Source organism: Phoca vitulina, unplaced genomic scaffold (assembly GCF_004348235.1).
Source record: "Phoca vitulina isolate PV1807 unplaced genomic scaffold, GSC_HSeal_1.0 scaffold7, whole genome shotgun sequence".
NCBI classification, from domain to species: Eukaryota; Metazoa; Chordata; class Mammalia; order Carnivora; family Phocidae; genus Phoca; species Phoca vitulina.
The window spans coordinates 14953104-14968016 of record NW_022589710.1 but is presented as its reverse complement, the minus strand read 5'-3'; the positions used below and the strand labels follow the sequence as shown (position 1 = coordinate 14968016).

Below are 14913 nucleotides of genomic sequence, written 5' to 3'. Positions count from 1 at the left end.
AGTATTCAAACATGCCAGGCACACCTGTACCTTGAGGTCCTTTGCACCTGCTGTTCCCTTTGCCTGGAACACTCCTTCCCCAGATATTCCCTCCCCACTCAATTCAAGTCCCTATTCGAATGCCACCTTTACAGAAGGGCCTTCATGGCCACTTTATCCAAAATGTCAACCTTTCACCCTTGATACTCCCTTCATACTCCATCATTTTTTTTTTCTCCTTTGCAGTTATCACCATTTAACACACTATATATTTTGCTTACTTGTCATTCTTCTATCCTTACTAGACCAGGAGTCATACATATCTATTTGTTTTGTTTGTTGATTACTCTATCCTTAGCACCTAAAAGAGTCCTTGACACATAATAAGCACTCAATAAATATTTGTTAAATGAATGAAAGAACATGACAATACTGTATAAAATACATTATAAGGAAAAGAAATTATAGTTAGAATACCATATTCTCAAAAACATTTGTTGATTACCAACCATGATGCAAGTCTTTTGTGGGATACAAAGATGAAAAAGACAATGATGAGAAAGAGACACAATCAACTATAATCCAAAATAGCTTTTTACAACTTCCATGTGAAACTTACAGAGAAAGTGGTATGGATGGAAGTGGAGGGAATTATGCTAAGTGAAGTAAGTCAAGCAGAGAAAGACAAGTATCATATGATTTCACTCATATGTGGAACATAAGCAATAGCACAGACGACCATAGAGGAAGGGAGGGAAATCTGAAGGGGGAGAAATCGGAGAGGGAGATGAACCATGAGAGACTATGGGCCCGGGAAACAAACTGAGGGTTTCAGAGGGGAGGGGGTAACAGGGTGATGGGTACTAAGGAGGGCACATGTTGTGATGAGCACTGGGTGTTATACACAACTAATGAATCACTGAACACTACATCAAAAACTACTGATGTGCTATACAGTGGCTAACTGAACATAATTTTAAAAAGATACTATTCATATTAACAATGAAAAAAAGAAAGTGGTATAAAAACTCAAGAGAAAATTCTATTGCTAGGAAACTACTGCACTAATACAAGCATCAGGTGACCAGGCACTATACTAGATAGAGTGCAGTAACAATGGAAAAGAGTCAGATGTGATAATGATCATAACAACGGACAGAAATAGTAGGATTTGGTGACTAGCTGAATAGGGAAAGACATGACCACTAAGTGTCAAGCTTAGATAATATAAAGAATAGCGGTGCCATTTAGAAAGAAGGAAGGAAGGAAGGAAGGAAGGAAGGAAGGAAGGAAGGAAGGAAAGAAAGAAAGGAAAAGAAAAGAAAAGAAAAAGAAAGAAAGAAAAAGAAAGAGAAAGAGAGAAAAGAAAAGAAAAAAATAAATAAAAGGAGGGATGGGGGAGGAAAGGAGGGGGAGAGAAAGGAAAGGAAAGAAAAAGAGAAAAAAGAAAAGAGGAGGTTTAAAGTGGATGGAAAAATGTTAAGTCCAACGTTAGACACATTTTGTTTGAGGTAATAGCAGACCATACAAGAGAAAATTTCAGGACACAGTTCTAGATTCAGAGCTGTAACTCAGGGTTAAGAAATACAGACTTAAAAGTTATTTTCCCACAGAGAGATAACTGAACTTTCTGAAAAAGGTAAGATTTCTAAGCAAAAGACTAAAGGCAAAAGCCATGGGAAATAGGCAAACTTACAGACAGGGGGAGGAAGAGGTACAAATGAACATGACAGAGAAAAACTTGAGAGGAAGAAATAAAACCAGGACATCTCACTATATATATATATGCCACAGCTATAAAAATTTATCCTGGCTTTTAAAAAATAACAAGTTACCATCTATTTTCATATTTAATAATTTTGCAAATATGTTCATTAGGTACTCAAAATCTCAGATGAAATCAAAGCAGTATTTCAGTTCAATTTTGTCTTCAGAATTGTCAGACTAGTGCAATGAGACATTTTCCTGGTAACCTCTGAAACAAAAAAAAACAGTTGTACTTTTGCACATGTAATGGAGCGTGGATGTAAGATAAAGAATATGATACAAGACTGTCACCTAGGAAACCACTTAATATCATGGCAAATTGCTCAGCTTTATAATGTAATTCAACCTTGCTCTGTATCTGCCCCAGTTCTATATATAAAAAGTATTCAATATATATTCATTTATACCGACAGCAAACAGGACAACAAAACAGAGAAATAGGTAAATTTTAAATAATTAGTGAGGGGAAAGAAGGGAAATGGGAAGCCACTGTTTAATGGGTATAGAGTTTCAGTTTGAAAAAATGAAAAAGTTCTAGAGATGGGTGGTGGTGACAGTTGTACAATGTGACTATACCTACTGCCGCTCAACTATACACTTAAAATGGTAAATTTTATGTTATATATATTTTTCTACAGTTAAAAAAGTAACTAGTTCAGCTCATATTTTGTGCTATAAGCTAAATGTTAATTCTCCAGGAGAATATAGTTATATCAATATTTTTTTAATCCTATGTCTCTGAATTCATAACTATAATTCAGCAATGAGGAGAAAAAGCTTTGATCCAAGATGAAACTGACAAAGGAAAATAGAGAACAAGATGAAAACAGGTTTTTTTAGCATTTTTACTTTTTTTATTTTAATTTTTTTTTTTTTAAAGATTGTATTTATTTGACAGAGACAGAGACAGACACAGCGAGAGAGGGAACACAAGCAGGAGGAGTGGGAGACGGAGAAGCAGGCTCCCCGCGGAGCAGGGAGCCCGACGTGGGGCTTGATCCCAGAACCCTGGGATCATGACCTGAGCCAAAGGCAGATGCTTAATGACTGAGCCACCCACGCACCCCTAATTTTTATTTTTTAAGTAAACTCTACGTACACTGTGGGGCTTGAACTCAAGACCCCAAGATCAAAAGTTGCGTGCTCCACTGAATGTGCCAGCCAGGCACACCAAAAACAGTTTTTTTTAATTCAAAATAATTTTTATGAATTATTCTTCCTTATTTTGCTTACTTAGCTTCATATTAAAGCTAGAATAAATTTGGCAACAACATACCAATAAGCCAACCATCTAAGTTCTTAAAGGCTGAATTAAAAAGAAATGTTTCAAAGAGGCAAAATTTAAAATGTACTCACTACTACTAGTGCCATGAGAAATCAGCAACAGACATATGGGAATGAATGATCTTTAGCATACAATAGCTCAAGCAGTCACCAAATAAACAGGAAATGCTCATGGTATCTAGTATCTGGTCAGCTCTCTGTGTGTGCACTTGATTTTTAACTCTGCCGGGGCTCTTCTCCCTCGCACCTCCTCTGTGGTACAAATCATATCAGCACATCTCCTCCATTTATAGTCTAAAACCTTGTTATCCCTCGTAGAAATGATGCAACGCTTTACAACCATCCAAATCCTATTCCCCTTCAAGAAGAAATCTCATCTTCTTCATGAAATCTTCTACCAATCCAAAATACACTGATCTCTTCATTGCTAAATTCTCATATCCTTTGTAGTCTAAATTAGTACTTCCTGAACTATCTGTAGTAAGATGCCATTTTTAAAAATTTTCTAATCCATTTTGGACTGATACTTTCATAAAATGAAATTACCAGGAATTTTTTAAACCTGGAAAATAGAAGTAAAAATTTTTTATTATAAATTCAATAGACATAAAATTACTGTCAAATTTCTTTTTTTAAAGATTTTATTTATTTAGTAAGATAAGAGCGTGCATACAGACAAGTGCGGGGATGGGCAGAGGGAGGGAGGGGGAGAGAGAGAAAGAATCTAAAGCAGACTCCGTGCTGAGTGCAGAACCAGATGCAGGGCTCAATCCTAGGATCCTAAGATCATGACCTGAGCAGAAATCAAGAGTGAGACAACCGACTGAGTCACCCAAGCTCCCACTGTCAAATTTCTATAAATGTTTCTAAAGCTAATTCTCAACTTCCACACTTATATTCCAGCACAGTGATAACAGTTAGTGCACCAGTGGTCTGCAGTCTGCACTTCGAGTAGCACTGATTTAAACAACTCTGGGCTTCAGTCAATGAATCTTTATTATATACTTAGCATAAACTCTTCACTATGCTAAATACTGGAGGGTAATCAAAGAGGTACATACCATAGGCTTTTTCTCTAAAACCATAATTTCTCCTCTATTTTGTGGGAAAGAACAAGTGTGAATCAATGATAAATAATACACATAAATAAGTTTTGTTTCTGTTCAAAGGAAAAGATCACTGAAGTCTGGAGTAGTGAAGACAGTACACTTTAAAAAAAAAGTGAATGGGGCACCTGGGTGGCTCAGTCATTAAGCGTCTGCCTTCGACTCAGGTCATGATCCCAGGGTCCTGGGATCGAGCCCCGCATCAGGCTCCCTGCTCCACGGGAAGCCTGCTTCTCTCTCTCCCACTCCCCCACTTGTGTTCCCTCTCTCCCTGTGTCTCTCTCTGTCAAATAAATAAAATCTTTAAAAAAAAAAAAGTGAAACCTTAAGCCAGCATCTCTATTTAAATAGGACTCAGATATGAAAAAGATGGTAACTCCAGAGAGTGGAGATTACATGTACAAAGGCACAGAAATGAGAATCAATCTTCTATGTTGATAACACAATGAACTGAACAGCTCTCACTAGAAAGTCAGGTATTGACAGGCAGGGAACTGAAAGCCAGGCAGAGTTTACATAGGGAAAACTAAGCAATGCATCAAAGTTTCTCAAGAAGTACCACAACAGAATTAGTGTTCTAGAAAGGTAAGCCATTAGTGGTATCAAAGTTGGAATAGAGCAGGTAGAAATTCTTCACTTGCAGGGATCATATATCATACTTTTTTACATATCCTATAGAACGTAGAGAAGTGCTCAGCCCCTGGTGGATAGTAAATGCATCTCCCTTAAGCAGCACATATCACAAAATATTTAAAATTCTACTAGAAGTACTAATTGAAGATATTCCATCTTTACTTCACCTGACTCCTGAAGATTAAAATAAAAAACAATGGGGGCGCCTGGGTGGCTCAGTCGTTAAGCGTCTGCCTTCGGCTCAGGTCATGATCTCAGGGTCCTGGGATCGAGCCCCGCACTGGGCTCCCTGCTCCGCCGGAAGCCTGCTTCTCCCTCTCCCACTCCCCCTGCTTGTGTTCCCTCTCTCGCTGTGTCTCTCTCTGTCAAATAAATAAAATCTTTAAAAAAAATAAAATAAAATAAAATAAAAAACAATGTATAGATACTTAAGCCTGTATAACAGTAAAGAGAACTCAGCTTGGAAAGAGTTGGTCATTGGCCAGAAAGAGATTTCAACAAGTTTCTGAGAGACAAAAAGTAGACAGGAGTATACTGACAACTTAAACAGAACATAATATACTAGGAGGAAGTTGCAACTGAGCTGATAGCTGACCTGCTCACTGAAAGCCCAGAGAGATTCTAAGCTCAGAGACACGTTGTTTCCTAAGGAATATTAGGAAAGGGGTGAGAAGAGTGGCTAAGAACAGAGATTAATTGAAGATCTCAATATAGAAAAATTGTACCAATCAAATATACTACCTACCCTCCTCTTCCACCTCCACTCACAAAGCATACAAGGAGCCTAATATTTACCCCCGGCCAAAAACAGTAAGAGTCTAATTATTCTTTGCAGCAAAGATGGCCATCTGTTGACCAAAATTCATACATCTCCTCTTACAGTATAAAGTTGTCCCTAAGAAGTAACTGCTTAGCCAAAAACAGCATCTCTCAGACCCTCCTGCATGTAGGCAGGCACACGTGACTAAATTTAGCCGATGGAAGGTAAGGAGAAATAATGTCATTTCCTTACCAAAGCAATCAAGTGCCTTCTCCATTCTTTCCCCCTTCCACTAGGAGACAGAGAATCACAAGGCATTTTAAGGATGGCAGAACCACAAGACAAGAAGGAATTCTCAGCAGGCAGAGAAAAGCTACCTGCTGAAAGGAAGGCCCTCACTGGACCATTACACAAGTGAAAAACTATTTTATTAAAACATGGAAATTTTCAGGTTTCTTTTAGCAACTAGTAGCCTTATTAATTAGAGCCCTTCTCTTAAAAGGAAAAAAGAAAAAAATATCACCATAAAAATTAACTTTACACTATGGTTTTAGTGACTCAGAGACAGGCGTTCCTCTTTGTGGCATCTGGAAGACCAGCAGCCTGACAGCTTTCTGTACACCCACACTAAAGGAAAGACTGCCAACTGGCATGCCCCACCATACATACATATTAAGATGACAAACTAGGCAACTGGAATGGGAGTGACATGAATAATTAGGACCAAGAGGTCAGATGTGGTAGACTGAATTGTTCTTGTACCTTATCCTATAAGGCTATAGGCAACCAAATCATGCTTTCAGTATTCTGCCTTGAAATTTCCTTGCCCAATGCTAACTTCATTAGTTACATCTGCTACCTTCTATGTTACTATAGACAACAATTTTATAAAATGTTTTGCTACTACATAATACAGTTTACCATTTTTTCCAGCCTTCTCTAATAGTTTTCTTGTTGATCACCACCCAGTCCCAAAACAAATGACATATTTTAAATTTCTGTTACAGCAACACCCTACTTCTAGGTACCCATTTTTATATTAATCAGTTTTTTTATGCAAAATAAGCAGGCACAAAATCTCAGTAGCATACATAAAATAAGCATATATTTCTCACTTAGAAATAAATTCTTCAGGTGAATTGAGGCAGCTCTGTTTCAGGCTGTCAGTCAAGTTGACATCCTCTCCATGTCTCTCCATCTGGGGCTCAATGGTGGCCAAAAGATGACTGGGACATGTTTTATTATACAAAGGTTGGAAACCCCCAAATTAGAAACATTTAATGCCTCTTAAGGCCTACATTCAAAACTGGTGCACTGTCACTTCCTACATTCTCTTAGACAAAGCAAGCTGTAAGAGCAAGCCTAAAATCATTAAAAGGGGTATGGGGGAAATTATACTTTTCCCATGACAGTAGATGAGAGAGGAGTAACTGCTGAACAGTTACCTAATCTGCCATAATCTACCCTCCTGTATACAAAAGACTGTGATGCTGTGCAGCAAAAGCTGATTAATCTAAGAACCAAGAGAAAAACTAAACTCGTAATTAACTATCCAAATATTAGTAGGAAGATTAGGAGAGATGGGGGAGTAATTAATTGAACTAAGTCTTCATCTTTTATAAAATGGAGTAGATAGATGATATTTAAAGTTAATCAATCAAGGAATGCAGGAAAAGCATGTAACTTAAAATTACCTAAAGAAAAAAAAATTTAAAAAAAAATTACCTAAAGAACAAAATACCCAAATAGTTTAAAATGTTTGTTTCTGGGAGTAGGCCTCACAGCGGCAGACAAGGAATGAGAAACTGTTGTTTTTCATCAAAAGTATTTTTTGTTGTTATTACCATGTATTACTTCAGTTAAAAATAATTATGAATTTTCTAAATTTCTAATTTTCTAAAAAATTAGAAACTTCTTGCTTAAAGGCTAGATTTTAGAGATGTTAAAATCTTCCTGTATATAAAGTAAATACCATGGAAGAAACTGTATCCTTCAAGTGAATGGAAAACTTATTGTATTTTATTTGTGGTGTAAAAGAATGAGTTCCCCCCACCCCACTCCTCCCCTATTAACATTCAACATATGTGAAGAAGTAGTTCATATTCCTAAAGAATCCAGTTAAGAGCTGACAAATTTTTATATTTAGAAATCTGATATCATTGTGGCTTTTAAAAATTCTTAATTTGAAAAAAAGTTACTTATAAAATTTAATACGTGATATGCCACTACCCGCAATATAAGGAATTGGCACAAATACAATCCACTGAAGAATGTATTATACATACAACAAAAGGAAAGTAGAAAACAAGCACTAATATACTGTATCATTTAGACAATAATTAACTCAGACTAGGGACAGAAAATATAGGTCATTCAGGTCAAGAATTCCAACCATGGCAGATGTCACAATCAAACATGGCACTCTTCCCAGTAGAACAAGAGAATAGTCTCAAAATCCAAAATCCTCAACATAGTACTCCTCAGCCTCTAAAACTGATTACAGTTGGCCTAGCAAGTGGAACCCCTTTGCCCTGGAGCAAAGTAAGACTCCAATTAATGTTACCGTATGAAAATATTCACTTCATTTCTCCTTTTCAGTACCTAATAGCCTTAAAAGATTTTCCCAAAGGATTAAATAATAAATTCCTCAATGAGAATATTGCACTAATTGCACCTATATACCATGAAGTATATAGGTCTTCATGACAAAGTCTTACAGCTATTCAACTAGTATGACCTGGAAAAGTCTGGTGGGTATTCCAGGAGTAAGGAAAACCAAAGAAACTATTTGAAGACTAGTCAATAACTATCTAAAAGATCTGTTATCAACATGGGCCATTTTTGTTCAATACAGAGTTCAAGGCATCTCTGGATAAAAAGTCACTGAGCCATGGTACCCACTGTTCTAGATAGATTTCAGAGTGGTTGCTGGCCCACACCCTTTCTGAAGAAAGCTTCCCCTCTTCATCCTTAATCCCCACATCTATCTGTACAAAGCATCAGCACATTACTCCATCCTCCTAAATTCAGCTAATTGGACTAGGGCAGTGTGAAAATTAATTAATGGAAACCTCACTAAAATAGAGTCAGAGGTTCCACAGAGGAGTTCCCATGCCCTACCAGTCATCATCAATTGCAAATCCAACAGGAAGAGATGGACCTTGCAGGTGGATACCACCCCACTGCCCCAGCAAGAGGAAGAAAACCTTTCCTCCTCCATTCGCAACAGCTCAGCCAATGAAAAGCCACTATACTTCAAATTCCCAGTTTACTATAATGGACTTTTTGTTTATAACTGCCTTTCCAACTTCCCCCCTTCCTCTATAGAAGAGTGTTCCTCTCCTTTTTCAGGTTCTGCCATCAGTTTTGCCATAATTTGCTTGTCCTAGATTGCAATTCTCTGCTATTCCTGAATAAACCTATTGTTTGCTGGTAAAATAACTGTCAGTTTTATTTTTAAGGTTAACAGCAGGAACACTTCGCTGTAATCAATAGGAATGCCACCAACTTTTTAGTATCCTATCTCCCAAAGATGAGCCATTCAGATTCTCTCAAGAATTTCAGGTGGAGACAAAGGACTAATTTGCAAATGAAAGTGAATACTTAAGATAGAAGACCTTGTAGACCAGTAAGAGCCAGCAGTCTGGGGCCCTGGGCAAATGAGAAAGTAAAGGAAGCTTACTGAAAAAAATGAAAGACACACTACTGAACTCAGAGATGAAGAGAGTAAGCTTAACTCATGTTTTTATTTCCCCCTTCTAGTCCCTGGGAGGCTCAGGTATGCTCTGATATGTGTTTATGGATATCCCCTAAACTCCCTATAGTTTCCATTAAAAAAAAAAAAAAGAAGAAGAAAGGAAAATAAAAAAGTTCCCTAATTATTTAAGCTACTTAAGCAACCAAAGGAACCCAATTAAAACGATTACTTAGAGACAGTGCCCCTTGAGTAATAGTCCTATGTACCCCATTGTGGGATACTACAATGTAAGCTGTACAACTCCAACTAAAATAATTAAAATCAGCCAGTTACTGATTTTAACGAGAAGTCAAGGAACTCTATTGGTTGAATCAACTGCATCAAAAACAGCAATACTTAGTTTTTAATATATTTTTAGCAACACAAGTTACCTCTTAAAACACCCATCCTCTAGCATAAAGAAAATCAATAATGCAAATCCTCTCCAAAAGAAATCAATAATGCTATAAAATAAACACACTAAACCTTTTTTTTCCTTTAAATTCTAAAGGTAAGAATGAAAAAAAAAAAAAAAATAGCTCTGGAAGTGGACTTAAAGCACAGGAACTAGCTAGTAGGCCTGCTATTAGAACACAAAGTGACTCCAGCCCACATGTATGAGAGCTCTCAGGTAAAGAAGCTGTAACCTGGTATCCTACAGGTAATCTGGTTTTGTGTAGCCCACAGAATATTCCTAATGTGAATGAGCTAGCAATCAGGACATTTCACCTTTTTTTAAAAAAAATTAGTATTTTAGTGTCTTCTGAAAATCTAGAAACTTTCAACTTTCCCAGTGGGGGAAGCATCCTCTGGTAAGTTACAGTCCTCCCCACTCACTATCACATTGCTCAGGACCCAATTCTTCTCTCACTGCCTCTGTCTCTTTTAGAAACAGATTTTCCAATTCACAAACCTGCACAACAAATTTGTGAGTGGCTTGGTTAGAATCAGTTCTGATATCAGCAACATGGTGCACCTAGGGGGGGAAAAAAAAACTGATCCTTTGTCCTGCAGCCAGCTCACCAGGGCAGACTTTCCCTACCCTAAAGATAAATTCCCTTCAATCCTTCACTTCTTTTTCCTGTAATATGACCTCACTAGGAACCATTCCAATCCATCAGACAAGGGTGGAGAGAAAGGAATCTGGTTCCCAATTCTATTTTCCCAGGAGGCTCCTGTGCCTCTAAGTAAATTTATGGATGCATGCTAAGAGATAATTGGGAGGAAGTTATGTCATCTCTATTTGCCAACAGTATCTGAAACCCAAACCTTGTTCAGAAAAAAACATTTTTTCAAAAGATGTTTGCATTTAGGCAATTTTCACACTTATTGGTAGTCTTAAGCATCTTTTTATGATGTAGCTAAAATAAAATCTGTCATGGGTTTTTTTTCTGCTATAATATTGCAAATGATTCAGCATAATAAAAGTTATATTTTTATAACTACTGTTTGACAACTTGCCAAACAAAAATGAAGAAAAGGCTACAGTACAAATATATTTAATAACCTAACAAGAAAAAGCACCAAGCTTGGCATGTTAGAAAAGGAAGAATATAAGAATACTAAATGTTTAATTTCTCTCCAAAAAAACCCACATTAATACAAATTAAGATAACTTCATAAAACTTGAATCAATCATAATAAATATGAGAAAAATGGAACAAACACTTGACCAACAACAGATCAGACCACATCAACCCACCAGGGCACACATCTATCTTGATGTTATAGTCTTATCCACCATTCGCTGCCCGGGTTTCAGATTCCAAATAAGTACGGGTAGTTGCTATAGTGACAATATGCCACTTTTGGAACCAGGAGCTTAGTACTACTGAGTATTTATGAGCTTTGTAACGTCAGTACTTCCTCCCACACTTTGAATCCTAGTTCAGACATTATAACTTCATAAAATGCAATTTCATTCGGCTGTTCAGAAGTCAATTTTGTTGGTTTATCATGAAGTTTATACTTTAGTATATATGTCAAGAGAAATAGTCTAACTCGTTAAATTAACATGCTAAGAATACACATACTCAATAAATATTTGATTAATGTTAAAGATGTTGGCTTATTAAACAAGTTGTATCCCATCACTGGAATTTTTGGTTTTATTATGGTAACTAGGCAAAAACCATATCTTATTAATTCATGTCTTAGCTTATTTTCATTAATATTAGTATTACCACCATTCTTCATTTAACATGAAAGTAAAAAATAAAAAAAAAAAACCACTGAGAAGCTGACTTATTTTATAGCAGATTGATATATTTTTATTTCCTTTAGGAACAATTCCTAATAATTAAAAACTAAGTATTAATGGTATCCAAGAAAAATGTAGTTTGTTTCTAGCAAAATGCTAAGAATAAGGAAAAATAATCTCAAATCAGAGGATATCTCAAGATCTTCAAAAAGTCAGGGCCTGGAAACCCTCATACATTGCTTCTGGGAAGAAAAATGATACAGCCACTTTGGAAAACAGTTTGACAATGTCTCAAAAAGTTATACATAGAACTGCCATATAACCTACCATACACTTTCCTAGGTATCTACCCAAGAGAAATGAAAACACATGTCCACAAAAGACTTGCACATGAACGTTCACAGAAACGTTATCCATAATAGCTGAAATCTGGGAACTAAATATCCATCAACTGGTGAATGGGTAGATTAAAAAAAAAAAAAATCCATAAAATGGAATACTATTCAGCAATAAAAAGGAACGGATTCATGACACATGCTACATCATGAGTGAACCTCAAAAACGTTATGCTAAGTGAAAGAAGACACAAATCATATATTGTATGATTCTATCAATATGAAATGTTCAGAAAAGGCAAATTTATAGAGACAGAAAGTGCATTAGTGGCTGTCTGAGGAGTGGGAATTAGCTATAAATGGGCACGAGGTATCTTATTAAAGGGATGAAAATGTTCTAAAACTGATTTACAGTGATGGCTGCACCATTTGGTAAAATTACTAAAAATCACTGACTTGTATACTTGAAATGGGTGAATTTTATGATATGTAAAATATGTCTAAATAAGTTTTGTCTTCTTAAATCAGAGAATATCAGAGCTGCAGGGAACTTTGTCAAAATTCTCTATTTGTACAGATGGAGAAAATGAGGCCCAAAGAGGTTAAGCAAATTGTTTAAATGTCACCTAGCTAGATCACAGCAAAAGCAAAAAAGATCAAAATCTAGCCTCACTTTCCAACACAGTCCAGTGTAACATCTACTAAAAATGCTCAAGGAATTTTTTTATTATAATAATAATCACACAGAATTCTTTGAGAGGCACTCTAGAAGCATCAAATTTGAGACTCAAAAATAACTACGGGCACCTGGGTGGATCATCGGATTAAGCTTCTGACTCTTGATGTCGGCTCAGGTCCTGATCTCAGGGTTGAGATCAAGCCCCTCCAGCAGCTCTGCACTTAGCTCAGAATCTGCTTGAGACTCTTTCCCTCTCCTTCAGCCCCTCCCCCTGCTCCCACTATCTCTCTTTAAATAAATAAATATTTTTAAAAAATAATAACTAATTAAAATATACCAAAAATCAATGAGTACATGATATTAAAAAAAATAAATAAAAGCTAGAAAAACTCATTTGTCACTCCTTGAGGCCCTAAAACTTACTTTCAAAATTGGTAATAAAAGAAAAACATCTAAGTATTTTTTTTCTAACTTTCCAACAGAAGCTGTATTTTGGAGTAACTACATGTTGCCAGTTTATGAAAGAAATTCTTTCTATCCAGAAGAATGCAAATTAATAAATATAGATGAAATGAAAGAGTTAGAAACTATCATTTTGCAAACCCTAATAAAATTATGATTCCAGCAAGAATTATCAATTATTATTAAGGGCATTAAGTGAATGGTTGATAGGGGAGTTAGACATTTTTAGGAAGCCAAATAACATGTTACAGATTACTTTAAGGAGAAAACTAAAGCATAAATTTAGGAGGGAGATCAAGATGTCACCAACTTAATCAAGCCATTAACATTAATGTCCAGTTTTATTAGAAATTCAAGGACTAGAGAGGTAAGCTAAACACCAAGAGAAAATAGTCAAAAAATTATAGAAGGGGAGATATTTTACAGGATAATGTCTCCTCTCTTTAGCTAATCAAAGGGGAAAAAATGTGTTGGGGGCATGACTATTCTAGATTAACAGAGACTTGAAATACATAAACAAAAACAAGTGTGGTCTTTAACTGGATTCTGGTTTGGATAAAACGGCTGTAAATGTCATTTGGGAGATAAATGGATAAATATGAAGACTTATAATATTAGATATTAGAATATTAAATAACATTAACATGTTATTTAAAGTGTGATAATATTTTTGTTATATAGTTAAATATGCTTTTATGGAGATGCGTACTGAAGGACTTAGAAATGGAATATCTAGAGGTCTATGGTTTACTTCAAAATACTTCAATGAGTTTAAGAAATAAAAAATTAAAATCCAAGTCTCAACTTCCTAATTCACTGTTGTTGCCATAAGTATTCGTTATTCATTAAGATATAATAATAATTACATAGAAAGAACTCTTGCGGACAGAGGTTCAGAGAAGTGACCTACCAGAACGATAGCTTTTTTTCTTAGAGGTACTTAGCTGATGAGAACTCACAGGTAACACTATATCGTTGGCAACATGTTACGTGCAAGGCACCAAAAGCCATCAAAGCAGCATGAATGGAGAGTTTTGCCCTCAAAGAGCTAAAAATATTTAGAACAGTTTCTTGGTGTTTACTAAGAGAACAAGGCTGTTCCAAGATCATAGTGAAGGCTCTGGAGCGGCAGCCTCACTAAAGCAATCCTCAATTATTACATAAAAATCACTTACTCCTTTCTGACTTCACCGCCCTTTACAACCAGTTAACTACTTCCCAAGTTGTGATCAAGTTAAGGGACACTTTTAAAAATCCTTCCCTGAAATTACGGGCGCCAAACTAAAGAAAACCTTTACCATAACCATCAGCTTCTTTTCAACTAGTGCTTTTAAATCTCAGAACCGGGAACTCAGAGCCTCCCTCAAATCCCGGAGAAGAGGCTGATAATCGACCACAGATCGAACTCATTTGCCTTTTCTTCCCCCTCTCCCTCAAAATCCAACGGGTGGCGCTGTCCTCACTCCTTCCCCACAGACCAGGTGTGCGCAGAGGTCATTTGCACGGTCGGACCAGTGATGAATGTCCACCTAAGGCCTCGGTCTGTGCTCTCGGCCGCCCCGCGCCGCGCTTCTCCTCTCCCGACACAGCCCGCCCGAGTTACCCCGCGAGTCCGCCCGCTCCCTCTCCTTAGTGGCTCTCTCTCTCTCTCACAAACTCTTAACAGTACCCTGCGCGGGTGGGTCCGCCCAGAAACCCCGTGCATGCTGACACTTTGGCTCTGAGTCCTCGGCCCAGCAACTGAGAAACTGCGAGACCCCTCGCACTGACCCGAATTCCGCCAATGCCACCGCCTGAACGTCCAAATTAACTAACTGACTTACACACTTGATGGGACTCAGCCGCCACTAGGAGATGGGACGAGCCGCCTAGCGCCCGCACTAACAGCGCTTCCCACCCCGCCCCGCCGGCCTGCGTGCGTCAAAAGTCACGTGCCGCGTCTCCCTTCCCTACCGGCAACCAGGCGCTCCCC

General features: G+C 37.2%; 1 long non-coding RNA gene across 1 annotated transcript in view; it reads right to left on the bottom strand.

Moving 5' to 3' along the window:
• Positions 1–14835, bottom strand: part of LOC116632927 — a 32859-nt gene extending 18024 nt beyond the window's left edge. Inside the window, exon 1 of the long non-coding RNA XR_004299534.1 lies at positions 14765–14835. This is a non-coding gene — a long non-coding RNA (uncharacterized LOC116632927). The remainder of the gene's footprint in view (positions 1–14764) is intronic.
• Between the last annotated feature and the right edge of the window lie 78 nt (positions 14836–14913).